The sequence below is a fragment of the Cajanus cajan genome, chromosome 7 (genome assembly GCF_000230855.2).
Source record: "Cajanus cajan strain Asha chromosome 7, NIPB_CcT2T_4, whole genome shotgun sequence".
In the NCBI taxonomy this organism is placed as follows: Eukaryota; Viridiplantae; Streptophyta; class Magnoliopsida; order Fabales; family Fabaceae; genus Cajanus; species Cajanus cajan.
The window spans coordinates 15,979,088-15,985,898 of NC_138523.1; positions in this window are offsets into that span (position 1 = coordinate 15,979,088).

Consider the following 6,811-nt stretch of genomic DNA (forward strand, 5'->3'; position numbering starts at 1 on the left):
AACTTAAGGATATAATGATCCATTAAAAAGGAGAGACAAAAAATGGTTAAAAACCTTGGTATCTCCTTTATAATAGGTATAGATATGTAATTGAATAAATTATACTTTAAATCCTTATTTTATATAATTTATAGGCTTAATTGTGTCTTTGATTTCTTTAGTAATATAAATGCTGGATTTCGATCTCTATAATTCTAATTGAGTAATTTTAGTTCTTCAAGTATCGTAATTATATAATTTTGGTCCTCATATTTAATTAAGAAACTTTGGTCCCTTAAATATCACAATTTTATGATTTTAGCCTCTCAAGTATCACCATTATATAATTTTTTACTTATTTAAGCTACATATTGATGACATATTGCCCCCTAAAGTCCTATTATGAGAGTTATGTCAAATAGGATACAATAAGAATAAATTAAATATGAAGATAGAAGAACTAAGCTTTTTTAGTTATCAATACAAGAAAAATGCAAATTACCAATGGATAATTTCCGACAAATATAAATCTGTCAGAAAATTTATATTTCTAACGGATTTTACCGACGAAAAAAAATCCGTCGAAAAATTTATATTTCTGATGGATAATTTTCGACGAATACAAATCTGTCAGCAAATTTATATTTTCGACGGATACAAATCCGTAAGAAAATTTATATTTTTGACAGATATATCCATTGGTAATTTCTGACAGATACAATTTTGTCAAAAAATTTATATTTATATTTCTAACGGATTTATCCGTCGGTAATTTTTGACAGATATAAATCTATCGAAAAATTTATATTTCTTGTGGAAAAGTTATATTATTGATGGAATATTTTTGACAAATTTATATTTGTCAAAAATGTAAGAATTTTTTGATGAAAATTGACAATCATATATTAAAAAAGATCATCAATAAAATTTTAAATATATATATATATAAAGAGAGAGAGGACGAGGAGGAGGAATCAAATGACTCACAAAGTAACTCTTAGTAAAGTTACTCCACTCAATAATTCACGCTGTATGTTGAATTTCATCGATCCAATTATTAAATTAAAAGTTATTAAATTTTACTAATAATTAATATAGAAAAAATTGATTAGCTTTGGAATAAATTATTTGCAAACAATATAGTTGAAAAATTAATTATTTTAAATTATTTAACTAAAATTTTATTGACAATTTACTATATGATCATGATATTTTTGTATAACTAATATCTGATTTTAAATTTGATATGAAAATATTATGATATATTTAGATAAGATTTTAAATTAATATTTTATTAATAGTTGATAATTAGAAAATAAAACAAGGATTAATATATTTTTTGAATTTTATATCTTAGATTTAAGATGAATAAATATATTAAGTTAATTAATAATTTATTTAAAATATTAAAATTTAATTTATAAAAATAATATTTTAAAAGAGAAGGGTTATAATAACACCGGTGTACATTTTACTAAGTATTACACCACTCAATAAATTTATATTAAATGTAAATTTTATAAATTTAACCGTTAGATTGAAAGTTTTTTACTCTTAGATCATATATACAAAATTTTATATTAATTCAAGATGATTTGATACTTCATTCTTGTAAAACAAAATTGACGTAATATATACATTTCAAAAATATACTAAAATATGAATACTTTGATTACCTTCAAGTTGTTGTTCAATTTTAACAAAATTTGATATAAACATATAAAGTGATATGAACTTTCAATCTAACAGTTGGATTTACAAAATTCACATTTAATATAAAGTTATTGAGCGGCGTAATACTTAGTAAAAGTTATACTGGTGTTATTATAATCCTTCTCATTTTAAAATATATAAATTATTATTTAAACTTTTAAATTTTATAATAAATAATTTAAATTGTATCATAATATTAATTTTAAATAGAAATAAGTAGATTTTTAATTATAAAAGTAAGTATATATAAATAAAAGATTAATTAAATATAATATAATTATTATTATTGGTAATATAATTATTATATATATTATTATATTTTTATAACGATTCGGATACACCGAAATGAGAGGGATCCAAAAATAGTATAAGTATGAGATTGTATAGTTGATGATGAGTTAAATGAATTAATTTGTACTACATATATTGATAATATGCATCTGCCTTTCTGTATCTTGTCTCATCAGAACTTCACAGTTAAGCGTGCTTGACTTGAAGTAATATAAGGATAGGTGACCTTTTGGGAAGTTTCCCAGAAACTGTGCAACAAGGGTGAAACACGCTAAAAAGTGAAGTGTCGTGAAATAGAATCCTTAAAAGGTCAAATATGAGGGTTGTTACATTAATAAATTTATTAAAATTAAACAATTTTTTGACAGATTTATTCGTCGGTAATTTCTAACAGATATATTCGTCAGAAATTTCCGACGGGTAATTACCGACAAATGTATTCGTCAGAAATTTTTTACTGATTTTTTTTTCGACGCTGATTTTTTCGACAGATTTGCATCAGATGGATTTTCCTTCTTTTTGACGGATATATCCGTCGAAAATTTGCATTTTTCTTGTAATGTATATACAACTTTTATGGTCCATGTTTTCTTTGTACATATTTTTTTGTAAATATTTTCTTATTTTTTACCTTTTATTTTTTGGTCAAAAAGTTTAGAAATTTAGTTCCTTGTAATTTTCTTTTTGGTGTGTATTTAGTATTTTTGGGGGTATAACTATTATTTGAAAAATGTGCTTATTGGGTTTGTTTGGGCCATGAGAGAGTGGAGAAATTTCTCCAAGTGAGTGGACATCCACTCCTAAAAGGATTCTCTCTCATTAGTTCAAACATAATTCATCAAGTCACATGTTCTCCACACTAATCACACTTTATGCACGGTTGTTTTCACATCCCTTTTTTACTAACACACTCCTCATCCCACCTTTTTACACCATATCATATGGAAAACTCTCATTTTTTCTTCTAGATCTAGGATGTTGACATTTTTAAGAGGAAAATTTCAAATTTGAATTTTAAATTTGAACTAGAGTTAGTTAGCATGACTACAAGTTAACCTGCCTAGGGAAGGCAATAGGCAGGGTCTTATAATATCCATCTTCATATCCGTGTTTAAAAATAATACTTGTACCCAACCTTATACTCGTGCAAATAGAAATTTTAACCCCCATCTTGGTATTTGTTTGGTACCTATATATATACTCATACTCGCACCCGTGACTCGCATTTTACTTATACATAAAATAAATAAATTAATAAAGAAATAACATTTCACACAAACAAAATAAATTAATAAAGAAATAACATTTCACACAAACAAACATAATATTAATTTGTCAAGTCTTTAACATTACAAAAATCTAACATAACAATTTTATAAATAAAGATTACAAAACATTCAATTCTTGTAAATAAACTTTTAAAAAAATAAACATAATAAAAGTTGTAATTAAACTTCCAATATTAGGATTATGTGTTAACAATATTCTTTAAGATCTATGAAAAAAATTGTACAAAAATTAGTTAGATTAAAATTATATATTAAATTATATTCTATAAATCTCAAAAAATAAATATGTAGATATTTAATCTTATCATCAAAATCAACTTCTTCATTGTGACACCCTCTACCCCACATACATAATACACAATAAATATAAAGTACATTCCTGAGTAAATAAAACTTTCTTAAAAATAAGGTTTCAAAACACATAGATAGAGAGTTCACATTCATATTTCGCAAATCGTAGTCCAATGCGGAAATGATAACAAAATAAAACATCAATCTTTCCAAAACACAATAACAGTAATGAAACTCCAATGCTAAACCTAGCTAAGCCCCGTGTCACACATCCTATCAGAGCATGCCCAACTGAAACTTAAGCCTCATCACTAACATCCTCATGTTGATGATGTAACACCCCAGTTTTCATACCATTTATTGAGGGTAATTGAGTAATTTTCATAAATTTACAGGGGTGGTTTAATAGCCCAGAACGGGCCGTTCCAGTCTACTAAAACAAGGGTAATTTAGTAGCCTAGAACGGGTCATTCCAAAATTGGAACGGGCCATTCCAAACTATTAAAAAGGCTTGTAATCCTAGTTTAAAACGGGGCGTTCCAAATATTGTCGTTATGGGTTAAATGCAACCCTAGAACGGGCCGTTCTAGTTTGAGAACAGGTCATTCTGGATGTGAATTTTACACATAACGTAAGAGTCCAGAACGGGCCGTTCTGGCGACGCTTGATGCCTATAAATAGAGAGATTTGGCACTCCCAAAAAAGCACACTTTCAGTTCTGACTTCTTTCAGTTTTGACTTCTTTTCTTCTTTACTCTCTTCTCTTCTTCTGCACTCTCTGAAGATCGAGGGGAACGCAACAGAGGAGACCAACCAGATCCTGCTTAGTTTCAGCTACTATTTATCAAGGTACGAGGGAAAAAGGGAATTATTTGTATGTAGAGTTACATGAGGGAATTGGGTAGAGGAAGAATTCCTTAGGATTATAGGTAATTTTATAATTATTTATGTTTGAAGAATTAATGATCCCATTAGATTTTACATATATTGAGGATTAGAAATATATATTTAATTTGTGAAAATGATGATTTGGGAGAGAGAATGAAATTGTAGAAAAGTGTCTGTATGTTAGGTTTTAGAAAAATTGGAAGTTTTACTATTTGATTTAATATTATATTAAATTGGTGAATTAATTGTTTTATATTATTGTTATAGATGAGCATTCATGGTGAATTTCTTAATGGGTATGTGAATCATTGCATTGTGTGAACTTATCAATATGTAATATGGAATTTGAGTTATGAAATGAGATGTGTGGAATGTGAATGAGATGTGATTGTGGATTCTCGTACTGATGACCAGGAGTGAGCACGACCCTAGGCAGCTAAAAAGGGTAGCGTGACCTTGGCATAGTGTTATGTCAGGGGTGAGCACAATCCTAGGCTGGAAAAGTGTAGCTTGACCTTGACATAGTAAGATTTGTGTGAATTATGGATGTGAAAATGATAAAGTTAATTACAAGATTTGTGATGATTGGTGTGATTGCGAATTGTGACATGATGATGCATGATTGATAGAGTTAGGATATATTGAAATGTTTATGAATATTTTATTAAGTATCGAGTTATAATGAGATGATATGTTGTGTTTTCCTTATGTGCTTTACATATAGGTGTTTTCTTTTCTCACTGTACAATTTGTGGATGTTTTAGGTGAGGAAGATCCAGCTATGAGTGACATTTAGAATGCTAACATAGTTGAGTTGTGGGTGTGCTCTGATAGTGTGACATTGGGGCAGAGGATCTTAGTATATAAATATTTAATTGGAGTTGTATCTTTCTTTTAAAAACAAATTGTAAACTCTTATGTTTTATTTTTTTCAAGTTTCAATTATCTTGAACATTGAGGAATAATTATGAAGGTTTTATGTGAACCCTTTTACCAATGTTGGAAATTTTATTCTTTAGTTTATTTACATTTTTACAATATATATATGTTGGGGTAGTAAGGGTGTCACAGATGATCACCTGCAACACAATTTAAATACATACAAAGAACAACAAAGGAGTGAGAAATATCTCACTCGGTTCTAGGTGCAGAAATAAAGGTTAGATAGTACACACACACAACAAACATAAGTCACATGTAAACAATACACAGGCACAATCAATATCACATTCACACTCATTTATCATGCAATAATGTCATGGACTCGACTCATAAATGCATGCATGTGGCGTTATACGGAAGTTTCACATTTCTCATCATTTCATCACATAGCTTGTTAGATCACTGGTATGCGACCTAAGCGGCACACTTAGAATAAGTCATTTCATCACATAACTTGTTACATCACTGGTGACCCTACGGTACACCTGGTTAGTTTGTTACATCACTAGTGACCCTAAGGTACACCTGGTTAGTTTGTTACATCACTAGTGACCCTAAGGTACACCTTGTTAGCTTGTTACATCATTGGTATGCAGCCTAAGCGGCACACCTGGAATATATCATATATGCACATGATGCATGTCACACATTCACTATTTCATTAACTCAACATTTCACTTGTCATGGAATTTCATGTCTCATATCATCACATTTCACATTCTCAGTCATATCTTATCTCATTTCATCACATTTTACATTCTCATAATCATAGCTTATCTCATTTCATCATGTTTCACATTCTCATGCACATCATGTCTCATGTCATTTGTTCATATTTTACATAGTCATATTCATAATTGTTCCTCATAGGGTTCTGTACAAGTACCCACAGAGCACTCTAATTCATATCAAAACTTATCTAATTTTGAAATCAAATACATATTTACACTCTACATAACACAAGGAACACAACAGAACAATCATAAAGAAAAACATAAAACATTCATATTTGGCATGTTTCTCATAGGGTTCTCTCAAGAACTCATAGAGCACTCTAATTCATATCAAAATTTGTTTACTTTTAAAATTAATCACATATTCATACATCACATCCAACAAGGAACACAATAGAACAATCAGAAGACAAAACAAAAAACATTCATATTTTTCCCGTTCCTAGAAAAAGTCAAAGTTAGAGCGGAATCTGGTTGATCTCCTTCTCTTGGTTCTCCTTGGTCTCCAGAGAGTGTGTCCAGAAAACAATGTCAGAGTGCTCTATTTATAGATTTCAGTAGTGGCCAGAATGGCACGTTTCAGATTCGGAACGACCCGTTCTGGATCCTTTCATCATGTGGAAAATTCACATCTGGAACCGCCCCTTCTCAAACCAGAACTTCCCGTTCCAGAGATGAGTTTTA